We start from the raw sequence: 13,712 nt of genomic DNA, 5'->3' as shown, positions 1-13,712 counted from the left end.
ACAGCGAGGGGCTGCCAAAAGGCGATTAGACTATTCGCCTTAGCAGCCCCTCGGCGGAAGGAGGAAGTGAAGTGGGACAGGAAGTCCCACTCCTCCTGAAAAAAATGACATGCCAAATGTGGCATGTAAGGGGGCGAGGAGTGGATTAAGCGGAAGTTCCACTTTTGGGTGGAACTCCACTTTTATCCTAAATTCGAGTGACACTCTGTCTGCCAGGCTGGTGAGAGAGGCCTGTCCAGATGCACTACACCCACTCTGGCTAGAGTGGCGATGTAAAGTTGTCGTTGGAAGCAGGAATGTTTCCCTATCCAGTTACACCTGAATTGGCTATCTTCCATTCTGCGATCTCTTCACCTTCCATTTACTTCTATCATTTTACCCTGTTGGGTAATAAAAGCACAGAAAAGACATTCCCTTTACTGCAGCTCTCATCAAGTACCCTAGATGGCGGAGATACAGAGGTAACGTGCCACCCAAAACAAACCAGCAGCTCCTTCGGGGGTAGTGCTACATACACAGGGCAGGACTTAGGGTGGTTGGGGCCCCTGGGCTTGAGTGTTGTTGAAGGGGCCCCCTGGAGCCGAGAATTGGGGGGGATCGAAGAAGTTGTTGAGCGGGGGGGGGGGGGCGAATTTAAGTTGTTGAGCGGGGGGGAGCGCATTAAAGTTGTTGAGCAGGGGGGGATTTTGCAGTTGTTGAGGGGGGGAGTGTGCCTCTCACATGTGCCAACAGCCGGGGCCACAGACTGTCATTAGCCCGGCTGTCGGCTTTCTTCCCTTCAGCAGCCACAGTCCTCCACACACCACTCCGGTTCCTCCTGCTTCCGTGCTGCCTCCTCTTGCAGTGCGGGAAAATTAACCCTTTTGCGGGACTGCGGGAAGAAGCTGTCTGTGCGGGAAAGTCCCACAGAATCCGTGCGTGTTGGGAGGTATGCGCAGGGCCGCCATCAGGAATTTTGGGGCCCCTTGCACAGCTTAAGGCATGGGCCCCCTGAAGCAGAGAACCTAGGGGGGGGGTGGGGGTGCTGCCGCCTGAAATTGAGAAGCGTGGGGGCTGCCGCAAATTGAGAAGCGGGGGGGCCTTTACAAAAAAAAGAAGAAATAAAGAAGAAAACAAATATATATATAAATATATGTAGCCATCCGGGGCCCTGGGGACCTCTGGGCCTTTTAATAAAAAGAAAAAATAAACCTCTGGGCCCTTTAATAATAAAAAAAAAAACATTTATAAAAATTACATAAAAAAAGGGAGGTTGCCAAACCCGGGGGCCCTGGGGACCTCTGGGACCCTGGGAACCTCTGGGCCTTTTAATAAAAAATAAAAAAATAAACATTTATAAAAAAAATAAAAAAGGGGGGGTTGCCACATGGGGCCCTGGGGACCTCTGAGCCCTTTAATAAAAAAAAATATATATATATATAAAAAAAAATGTAATTTTTTTTATAAAAAAATAAAAAAGGTGGGTTGCCATCCGGGGGCCCTGGAGACCCCTGGGCCCTTTAATAATAATAATAATAATAATAATAATAAAATATATATATATATATATTTATATATATATATATATATATATATATATATATATATATATATATATATATATATATATATATATATATATATATATAAAAATAAAAAATATATAAAAAAATAAATAAAAAAAAGGGGGGTTGCCGTCCGGGGCCCTGGAGACCCCTGGGCCCTTTAATAATAATAATAAAAAAAAAAATATATATATATATATATATATATATATATATATATATATATATATATGTATTATATATATAAAAATAAAAAATATATAAAAAAAAACATTTTTTTACAAAAAATAAATAAAAAAAAGGGGGGTTGCCGTCCGGGGCCCTGGGGGCCTCCGGGCCCCTGGGGACCTCCGGACCCCTAAAAAAAAAAAAAATAAAAAAAAAAAATTTTTTTTTTTTTTTTTTTTTAAAGGGGGCCCCCTATTGGGTGGGGCCCCTGGGCTTGAGCCCAGTCAAGGCCAATGGTAAGTCCGGCCCTGTACATACATTATAGATTATTATACATTATATTGGAACCTCTCCTCATTTTGTTTTTTCAGTACAGGGCTACCTTGACACCTTCCCACAGTGGTAAATCAGGCAACGTGGCAGCACAGGTCAGCACATTGCTTTGGGGCGTAGTAAAAGATACGGTTTCTAAGAGGAAGCCCCAACTCAGTGGGCAGATTGAAGGAGTTCATCTCATAAGAATTTATGTAAATTGAAGTTAACCGGAATTTTTCATTTTGCTGTAAGTCGAGGACAGGATCCAGGAATGTTTCAATGTTGATGGAGGGCATTTCAAGCACCTAATGACTTGTACACACGACCGGTTTTCACGACTGCATTTTTTATATTGGTCGTGAAAACCGGTCGTGTGTATGCTCCCTAGCAGTTTTCTCGACGAAAAAAACTGCCTGCAAAAAAATTTAAACCAGCTCTCTTTTTTCTCGTTGTGTTTCCCGTCAGTATTTTTCTCTTTGCGAAAAACGGTCGTGTGTATGCTTTTCCGAGGGGAAAAAAACGTGCATGCTCAGAATCAAGTATGCAGCCCAAAAACAGCCTAAAGGGTGGCGCCATTTGAAAGGAACTTCCCCTTTATAGTCCCGTCGTACGTGTTGTACGTTACCGTGCTTTGGTCAGACGTTTATTTGCATGAACGTGTGTATGCAAGTCAGGCTGGAGAGGAATCAGGTCGGGAAAAACGTTGTTTTTTTTCCTGCCGAGAAAAATGGTTGTGTGTACGAGGCATAAGAGATTAAACATTGTTCAGTGTCAGGGATGGGTTTTAGGGATGTTGCTCCAAGAAACTAAACATAACGTGATCAGCACTTACCGTATTTATCTGCGTATACCGTGCACTTTTTTCCCCTTAAAATCAGGGGAAAATCGTGGGTGCGCGATATACGCCGATCCCCGATTTCCGCACTGTGTTTGAACGCTGCTGCCAACATATACCGAGCGCAGTACACTCGGGTACACTCGGCCAGGCTCGGCTCCCCTCGCGGTCACGCCCTGTGCCGCCTCCTAGCCTTTATGCGAGAGGAGCCGAGCGTGGCCAGAGTGTACTGCGCTCGGTATATGTCGGTGGCGGCATTCAATCACAGATCGGGAAGCGGGGATCGACTCAGAAACAGCGCGGGAGAAGCGGGGAGGACACCACCAGGGCCGCAGACGGACGCCGGACCAGACAAGGCCGCCGATGGACGCCGGGCAAGACACCGACGAGGGGCATTCAATCTGTAAGTTTTTTTTTTTTTTTTCCTGAAATTTCCCTTTCAGGTTGGGGGTGCGTGCTATATGAAGATAAATACGGTAATACCTCATTTTTGCCGTGTTCTCAATACCTGTAAAGTAAAATAAATGCTCACAAAAGGAAAAATAAATTAATAAAATGAAAATAAATGCCATAATCCGATCAGTAATGTGCAGCTACTTATAGCCCACCCTATATAAATGGATCTTCCTCTTAAAGCGGGAGTTCACCCGAATTTTTTTTTTTTAACATTAGATTGATGCTCATTTTGTCAAGGGGAATCGGATAGTTTTTTTAAAATCTAAGCAGTTCTTACCGTTTTAGAGAGCGATCTTCTCCGCCGCTTCCGGGTATGGGTCTTCGGGACTGGGCGTTCCTATTTGATTGACAGGCTTCCGACAGGCTTCCGACGGTCGCATACATCGTGTCACGAGTAGCCGAAAGAAGCCGAACGTCGGTGCGGCTCTATACAGCGCCTGCGCACCGACGTTCGTCTACTTTCGGAAAATCGTGAAAAACCTCCACTTTAACATTTTGTCAAAAATTCTTTCTGGGGAGTAATAATCATAATTACTATCAAATCTATGTCATACTCCTGGATTGTACTTCTTATGCCTCGTACACACGACAGTTTTTCCCGTCAGAAAAACTGCGATGAGAGCTTTTGACTGGGAATTCCGACCGTGTGTATGCTCCATCACAGTTTTTCCGACGGGAAAACTGGCGGGGAAAAAAAAGAGAGCATGGTCTCTTTTTTTCTCATCAGGAAACAATCCTAGAGGGAAAACTGTTTGTCTGTATGCTTTTCCTACGGGGAAAAAAACGCGCCTGTTCGGAAACAATTTGACGCATGCTCGGAAGCAATGAACTTCATTTTGTCAGCTCGTTGTAGTCTTGGCAAATGAAAGTTCACCAGAATTTTGTGTGACAGTGTGTATGCAAGGCAGGCTTGAGAGGAATTCCGTCGGAAAAAACATTATTTTTTTTTTCCGGCGGGAAAACCGCTCGTGTGTACGAGGCATTATTATATGGAAATCTGCTAAATCTGAAATGTTAATTTGTTGTCTTGCACAAAGGTAATTCTGAGTTCCGCCTTCTTCCTATAGCAGCCAGGAGGAAACAGAAAGTGGAAGAGTGCAGAAACACGGTCCTTATGTGGTCCTTATGTGTGAATGAAAGCTTTTTGTAGACGCAGGCACACAAAGCCTACAAAAACAAACAGACGTTTGTGTAAATGGCTTTTTAACATGCTTGAGAGCGTTCTTTTATAACATGAAAAGGGTTTGATTGAGGTAATAAGATGTTTGAACACGTTCTATTTAGAGGAGAAAACTTGTGTTTGAATAGGTTGTGAAACTGAAAACCCTTTCCCTAAACTGAGCCCACTCAGGTTGTGCCGCCTACATTACCCCAATGGAAGAACACGGCACCTACCCAGAAATGATGGTGTAATACAGGTGGCACAAGCAGGTAAGTAAGTTATAATATAAACTTTATAAACCAAGACACCTAAAGATTATATGGATTATTACCAACTGACTGCCAATATGCAGGTACAGTAGCATAACAGTTAAAATCTAACTCCAGCTTTCAGGCCATGTTTCATGTTACACCCATATTTAAAGTGGATGTAAACCCGAATTTTTATTTTTTATTTTTTGCTGTCACAATGTAGAGTATAAGATTTCCTATCATCTGTGCCCAGTCTTGCCACAAAGAGTTAATCTAGCTCTGAGCAATCCTCTTTTCTCTTTCCAGTGAGATAAACGGACAAACAGCAGAAAACTTTTGTCCGTTCTTCCCCCTTGCTGTGATTGACAGGTTATTTACATATCTCATGCACTAGCTTAAGACAGGCATTATTTTTTAATTCCCACCCACACTCCTTTTCTGAAGTCATGTGGTTACTTTTCTGGATTTTGACCTGGATGTTAGTGATCATAGCAGATTTTAGGTTGAGGAAAACACAGGAGAAAATGCATATTGACAAGGGGAGTGTAGAGGTGGGCAGGGAGTCTACTGACATCGCGACTCCACCCACCAAGCTCCAGACAACAGATCCACCCACAGAATCTGCAGTTTTTCAGGTCTCATAACAGACAGAGGGGAGACATTTGACAGGTAAGGATACATGCAGGAGGCATCTATATCCTTATAGATCAGCACTATGGTAGTAGTTTAGAAAGGATGAGAGTGGCTTTGCATCCACTTTAAGGCGTTACATGAAAATATGTTTGGAGTTTTTATACCCACCAGCTCCTGTCAACCTTGAATTTGGCATGGCTCCACTCACACAACTGTGCAATCCATTTAAAGTGGTTGTAAACCCATTACAACCACTTTAACCTACAGGTAAGCCTAGATTAGGGCTTACCTGTAGGTGCAACAAATATCTCCCAAACCTAAATGGTATAGAAGATATTTGCAGAAATAGCGGCTGCGATGTCTACGGCGCATGCGCCGTAGACATCGGGCGCAGGCACACTGAGCGTGCCACTTCTAATGGTGATAATGCCATTAGTGGCGGCACCCGCGTGCATGCGCGAGAGTGACGTCATCGCTGTTCCGGCCAGTCACAGCGCCGGAGCAGCGGTACCCGGAAGTCACTCTGGGTATCATGGCGGCGACAGAGGAGGTGACTGAGGACTGCTACTTGCTAAACCTGACTCTGCCTGAACATGGCCCATACCGACCCTTGGCTTGCTTTGGACTATTCTTCTGCCTGCTCCCCTGGATTTTCTGCCTTGCTGTTATCGAACCTGGCCTGACTCCTGACTATCCCACTGCCTGTTGTCTATATCTTGATCTGCTCAAATGTTGCCAACCTGGACTGTCTAACCTTGTCTTGACCTGCATCTGCACCCGCTGACCTGTGCCTGTTCCCAGCCTGGTCCTTCCATCTGTGTGCGTCTATCCAGCCTCCTCTGCATGTCATAACGCACATCTGCACCTGCTGGCAGAAGACTTTACAGGCACTCGTGTCCCTCTGTTCTTTGGCGATTCCCTCTTACATTGCCAGGGCTATTGATCCAGAGCTCTAAGAGAGACCTACCGTTGCATTTCAGACTCCATCTCCAGGTATATTACAGGCAGGGGCGGACTGACAACTCATGGGGCCCCTGGGCAATAGGAGATTATGGGGCCCCCGGGCAATGGGAGATTATGGGGCCCCCAGGCAATAGATTATGGGGCCACACAGTATACACACACACACACATACAGTATACATACACAGTATACACACACACAATATACATACACACTGAATACATACACTGAAAATGTACTGGAGAGGCGGGACAGCTATAATCTTGTGTTTTTTTTTTTTAAACACAGATTTTTACATACTGTCCCTGGTTTTACTGATGCTGGCAACCCTGATGGGGCCCCCTAGTGGCATGGGGCCATCGGGCAGTGCCCGAGTGCCCAAATGGTCAGTCCACCGCTGATTACAGGGTTGCTCTGGGAACCCTGAATAAAAGGGGCTCTGATGTAAGGGGGAATGCTGTGGACTTTGGTGTAAAGAAGGACTCTGATGTAAGGGGGTCTCTGCTCACCAAATCCCACCAAGGTGAATGGGGGGGGGACTGTCAGTTCTGGTTCAGGGCAGTGTGAGAGAGAGTGTAACAGACACCCTCGGCTTACAACTGCAGAGAGCCACTGTCTGGGCTGAATAATGTGCCCGGGTACCAGGCAGTCTAAAACCCGGGCACATGATTCAAAACCCAGGCTGTCCAGGTCAATCCCGAACAGGTGGCAAGAATAATCCTTACAGATTGTTACCCCAGAGCAAATTTATAAAATCCCCAGTAACCTTTGAATATAATCATTTAGATGTCCATGTTAAATCTAGATTGTTTTTCTGTTTGAGTCGCCAAACAATATTAAATCATTTTCAGGTAGGTGCATACTTGTCTTTTTTATGTCAGAACATTGTGTTTTACTAATATACGCCTTTCACATGCCGATCTTGAAAAGCTATTAACCTGCCGTCTTTATGGATGACATAAGGTCAGCTTTTGTTTTCCAGCTGAAAGTGAAGCAGATGCTTCTGCAGCCCCACATGCCAGGGGATTGTCTTTGATACCTAGTCTGCCTGTGGACCTTCATCCAAGCCCTCACATAAATGAAATTATTCAGGTAATGAAATGCCTGCTGTAATAAAGTGACATTTTTGTTCCTACCAGTGACGCTGAAATCAAGTTTGCAATGACATTTCCATTGTTGTGTAGCAACAGCAGGATTTTTCAACAGTAACACACTACTGTAGGCAGTACACCTAAGCCAGCCAAGTAACAATTTATCAGTTTATTAGAAACAAAGTTAAAAAAGGTCAGCCAGGTTGAGACCAATTGATTTGAAGCTTCAGGATGTTTCCGAGTACAAATACTTGAACGCTTTGCATCACAAACATTGAGTTTGTAAAGTGTGTGTTACCACAGTGCTCTGGTGTGAATAGGCCCATAGGGTCAGATTCACATAGAACTGCGGCAGCGTAAAGCATCGTAGATACGTTACACCGCCGCAAGTTTTCATCGCAAGTGCCTGATTCACAGAGCACTTGCGATGAAAACTACGCCGGCGGCCTCCGGCGCAAGGCGGGCCAATTCAAATGGGCGTGTGCCATTTAAATTAGGCGCGCTCCCGCGCCGGACCTACTGCGCATGCTCCGTTTCCTAACTCCCGCCGTGCTTTGCGCGCCGTGACGTAATTTTTTCGAACGGCGACGCGCGTAGCGTACTTCCGTATTCCCGGACGTGTTACGCAAACGACGTTAAATTTTAAATTTCGACGCGGGAACGACGGCCATACTTTAGACAGCAATACGGCAGGTAAAATAACGACTAAAATTGCGACGGGAAACTTGACTACGGACGACGTAGCGAATGCGAAAATCCGTCGGGGATCCGCCGTAACTGCTAATTTGCATACCCGACGCTGGTTTACGACGCGAACTCCACCCAGCGGCGGCCGCGGTATTGCATCCTAAGATCCGACAGTGTAAAACAATTACACCTGTCGGATCTTATGGATATCTATGCGTAACTGATTCTATGAATCAGTCGCATAGATAGAAACAGAGATACGACGGCGTATCAGGAGAAACGCCGTCGTATCTCTTTGGTGAATCTGGCCCATAGTCTTTAGATGCCAGCATACCTAACTATAGTCAGTTAAAGAGGAACTAAACTCTGAAAGCCAAGCAAAAGAAGGAAGATAGAGGGCAAAAGACAAGTCACCAGTATTGCCTGTGTTCTCCCAGCTGATCATTTTACTTTATTACTGAATTACCATTGTTCTGTACTGTTTCTCTCTGTGTAGACATGTGCCGTTCATTTAGTCCCTAATAAATATTCAGACACATTTTAAATTTTTTGGATATATACGAATACCTAAACAAAGTCTACTAATAACGAAACAAAAATCGTTTGAATTTCCGAAATTCTAATATGATTTTACATAGAATCCCAGTCGAATTCGAACTGTAAACATATTTGTGAAAAAGACTGTGGGCCGGATTCAGGTAGATCCACGCATTGTTACGGCGGCGCAGCGTATCATATTTACGCTACACCGCCGTAAGTCAGAGAGGCAAGTGCTGTATTCACAAAGCACTTGCCTACTAAGTTACGGCGGCGTAGCGTAAATCGGCCGGCGTAAGCGCGCCTAATTCAAATGAGGATGTGGGGGGCGTGTTTTATGTAAATTACTCGTGACCCGACGTGATTGACGTTTTTCCCGAACGGCGCATGCGCCGTCCGTGGAATTTCCCAGTGTGCATTGCTCCAAAGTACGCGGCAAGGACGTCGTTGGTTTCGACGTGAACGTAAATTACGTCCAGCCCCATTCACGGACGAGTTACGCAAACGATGTAAAATTTTCAAATTTCGACGCGGGAACGACGGCCATACTTAACATTGGCTACGCCACCTAGGGGGCAGCTTTATCTTTACGCAGCGTATCTCTTACGGAAACAGCATATCTTTACTGCGACGGGCAAGCGTACATTCGTGAATCGGCGTATCTAGTCATTTACATATTCTACGCCGAAATCAACGGAAGCGTCACCTAGCGGCCAGCGAAAAATTTGCACCCTAAGATACGACGGTGCAGGCCGTCGTATCTTAGCTAGGTTTAAGTGTATCTCAGTTTGAGCATACACTTAAACTTACGACGGGCTTAGATTCCGAGTTACGTTGGCGTATCTACTGATACGCCGGCGTAACTCTTTATGAATCCGGCCCTGTGTGTGTTATTAGAGTACCATTTCCAAATAATGCTTTTTTTGTTAAGCCAAAGGTGATTTAAAGAGTAATGCCGCGTACACACGATTGGTTCGTCTAATGAAAACGGTCTGACGAACCGTTTTCATCAGACGAACCGATCGTGTGTGGGCCACATCAGTTTTTTTCCCATCGGTGAAATAACTTAGAACCTGTTTTAAAATTATCTGATGGTTAAAAAACCGATAGAAAAAAACGATCGTCTGTGGGGAAATCCCTCGGTTAAAAATCAACGCATGATCAGAATCAAGTCGACGTATGCTCGGAAGCATTGAACTTCATTTTTCTCAGCACGTCGTTGTGTTTTACGTCACCGCGTTCTGACACGATCCTTTTTTTAACTGATGGTGTATAGGCAAGACTGATGAAAGTCAGCTTCATCGGATATCTGATGAAAAAATCCATCAGACCGTTTTCATCGGATGAACCGATCATGTGTACAGGGCATAATTGTAAAAATTTGATAAAGATTTCTCTGTTGTTTGTACACTTTGCCACATTCGAATAAAAAAAAAAAAAAAAATAAGAAAATCTAAAGTTTTCGATTCACCGTTTCAAATTTTTTGGATTGGAATGTTTTGAATTAAAAAAAATCCTTGAAAAGGGTATAAAACGAATTCTGAATATGAATTACGAATATGAATCCAGAATACAAACTGGACGAATCAACGAAATACCTAGATTAACGAATCTAAACGAAACAAAACAAACTTAATTTTTTCGTCATGCACATGTCAATCTCTGTGGAGTAGGTCATCTCAGCAGGGGAAGGGTTTTACTTCCTCATGTTCAGTGGCGTCTCCAGCTTTCATATTTAGGGGGGGCACATGGGGGGACAGGGAAAAAAGTAGGGGGGCCAACTATAAAATGCAATTTTATATATATACAGTATATATATATAAAATCTCCTGGGGCCCTTTACTACGATCCCACTATGGGCCCTTTCACATGTTCTGCAGTGAGCTCCCTTCCTACTATACTGGGGCCCCCCAGGGTGGCAGAAAACAAGAGATATATGTCACCAGCACACCAATAAAATATAAGGGTCCAAAGCAGTGAGAGAACTATCAGGGTTGCAAAGGTTGTCTTGCCACCGGGGCCTGGTGTTCTGCCACTGTGGGGTTCCCCAGCTGTCCTGTCCCTGCTATTGACAGCGCTGGTCTGCCGTCTGTCTCCTTGGCAGGGGCGGCAGTCTATTAGGACCTAGTGCTGGTGACATTATGGGTGCATGCAGGGGAAGGCTGGCACTATTGGTTATAGAGAGCCGAGCCCCCAGCTGGTCACCTAGCAGCAGTAATGCTGTATAACCTTCTCTGTTGACATGCTGATCGGGATGTGATCCAGGTGATGTGCCCAGTCAGATCTAATAAACACAATATTTATTAGCATCAAGAGTACAACCACATAAATATAATCAACCGTATGATCAGCAGCCATGTGGGCTCTATGCCTGTAAAGTGTGGGCTTTGATCAATAAAATCACTGATATTTATGACTAGGATTTGACTAAGAGCATCACCTGGATTGCATCCCGATCAGCATGTCAGAGAAGCGCCACTGCTGCTAAGCAACCTGCAGGGAGCTCAACTGTCTACAACCAATAGAGATGGGTTTGGGTGTGTTTGAAATCCCACATGCCCGATCCTGCCAGGAAGCCGACACTCCACAGCGCTAATCACAGGCAGTGAGACCTTTCCTGATCTGTGCAGCTGCGGACCGGGAAATGTCTCACTGCCTGTGATTAGCGCTGTGCAGTGTGGGCTTCCTGGCAGGCTCTGGCATGTGGAATTTTGAACATGCCCAGCCCATCTCTAACAACAAATTGTGCTGGCCCTCCTGTACATCAGCCCCATAAAGTAACCAGCTCTGGGTTCCAATGTCCTGCCGCCGCTGCCATGGAGACAGAGACCAGCGCTGTGAATAGCCGGGACAGGACAGTAACTCTGGTTGTTCCAGCACTGGTCCACACTGGGACGATTCCCCCATCCACCTATAATGTGTAGATGAGGGAATTGGATCATTTCTTTTTTTTTTTTATTCAACCTAATAGTTGAATGAAAAAAAGTGATCAATGTATGGGCTGCCTAAGAGCTAAGACCAGCCATAGACAGTTTAAATCTCAGTTGGTTCAGCAGGAACTGGCTGAGATTTGAACCATTAATGAGCAGATTCTCTTATGATTATCACCAGTGGTTGCTGTATAGAATACAATTGCTGGGCAGGAGGGATATTCCCGTCAGCACTGTTTGTGTTGATGGGGGAATCATGCAAGTTTCTTTCCTGCAATCTGTGGATGTAGGAAAAAAATTTGCATTGTATATTACCTGCCTAACTGAAAGTGAAAGTGTAACAGGCCCGTGACACCCAGAGACTTTTGAAGGATGGGGTTTACTCCTGTGCCAGCGTCACTATGCCCTTTTGGGCATAGGGTGACTGAGAAATGATAATTATAAATTACATGAGATGGGACATTACTGATAATTCATGTATTGCAGGATATCTTGAAATATTACAAGTTGTTAAAGACTCCGACAGGTCAATAAAGTGTTTTCATTCAATGGGGGGACACATGCTTTTGAGGTGTTAATTGAGCCTGCTCCTAGACATTCCTTTGTGTGATGCTAATACTGTTTTGTGTCCATTGTGCTAATTAGGTATTCTCCTAAGACCTGTTCATTGTGTATGCTAATGACAATGTTAAGATGTGGAATGTGACTTGTCAAGCTGTAGTAATTAACCCCTCTAAATGCGGAGCCAGACCGTCTGGGTAATAAGTAGTAATTAACTCATCGGAATGTTATTATCTAAAAGAATGTGTATGAAGCCCCCCATTGTGTGATGTGTGGGTGGAGTGTGTCTTTGTCCCTGTGATTAACTGTAACATGCTTGTACTGTATATAACAAAGCTAAGTTACCATTAAAGGATTCATTCATTCATTTTGGAGCCAGTACCAGAGCTTGTTTTGTCTCGTTTATTCTGGGAAATGAAATGGGTCGTGTCTGATGTCTGTCGGACTGTCGGATAACCTGTCGTGGGGCGATGGATTGGAATATCGTAAACGGTGGTGACCGTTACAGAAAGTAAATTGTGAATGTCTTGAAAGAACAGGAGAGGGGGAGGGAGACAGATGGGGGGGACAGAAGGGATGGAGATAATTCAGTTCAGTGATTACAGTGTACTGCAGTCTGCAGTGCACACACATACCCACGGTCCAGGCTAGAATCTCAGGCATCATTCACACACATGCTGCTGATTTTCATATTTCCTGAACACACATCCCCTCTCTTCAGATACAGCACACCGAGATAGTGTGGGCGGGACTGAAAGGAGAAGGAGGAGGAGCTTTATTCCTCCCTGCTCGTATGTGAGGAGAGTGGGGGGGGTGGCTAGACTCGCTGGGCTGTAAAAGAGTGTCATAGACTGACACTTGGCTCAGCTTGCAGTCACCACTCTCGGAATTTACAGGCTGGTTCTCCTGTCCTAAGGACGGGAGAAATCAGTCTGTTTTTTTTAGTAACTGAGATGAAGGCTTGGGCCCCCCTCCCCCACAGTGCTCATGGAGTCCTTTCTGCAACTCGCTCTTCTCCGTGCCAATGAGGATGCAGGGGAAGGAGCAGATCGGGCGGCTGTGGTTGTGTGAACGCTTGCATTATGCAGTGTCAGCGAGCAGAGGGAGGGGGGAGGAATGCCCCGCAGAGCTGACTGGGGACGCTCTCCCTCTCAGGAGAGACTGTTACTCCAGCGGCGGCCCAAAAAAAAAAAAAATTTTTTTTTTTTTTGGGGGGGCACATGGTGGGGCACAGCATAATGTTGGGGGGGTCAGGGCCCCCTCTGGCCCCCCCCTAGAGACGCCTCTGCTCATGTTAGAGCCTCCAGCAAGAAAAAGAGTGAGTACTGACATCATCGATCTCACTCCAAATTTTCAGAGCTGCCTTTCTCAACCTTTTTTACTCATAAGACCCCTTAAAAATGTCCAGATCTTGGGGGACCTGTTCTAAATCCAATTCATCAAGGGTCAGTGGGAATCATACTCCTTACATTAGTGGTCAGTGAAGAATGTGACCCTATAGACAGCTAAATAGCTCATTGACGTCTCTGGCAAGTGGCGCTGGCCCTGGAAAAGGCCAGGGGAGTGTATACAGTGGGCA

Source organism: Rana temporaria, chromosome 3 (assembly GCF_905171775.1).
Source record: "Rana temporaria chromosome 3, aRanTem1.1, whole genome shotgun sequence".
Classification (NCBI taxonomy): domain Eukaryota; kingdom Metazoa; phylum Chordata; class Amphibia; order Anura; family Ranidae; genus Rana; species Rana temporaria.
Note: the sequence above shows the minus strand (reverse complement) of the source record.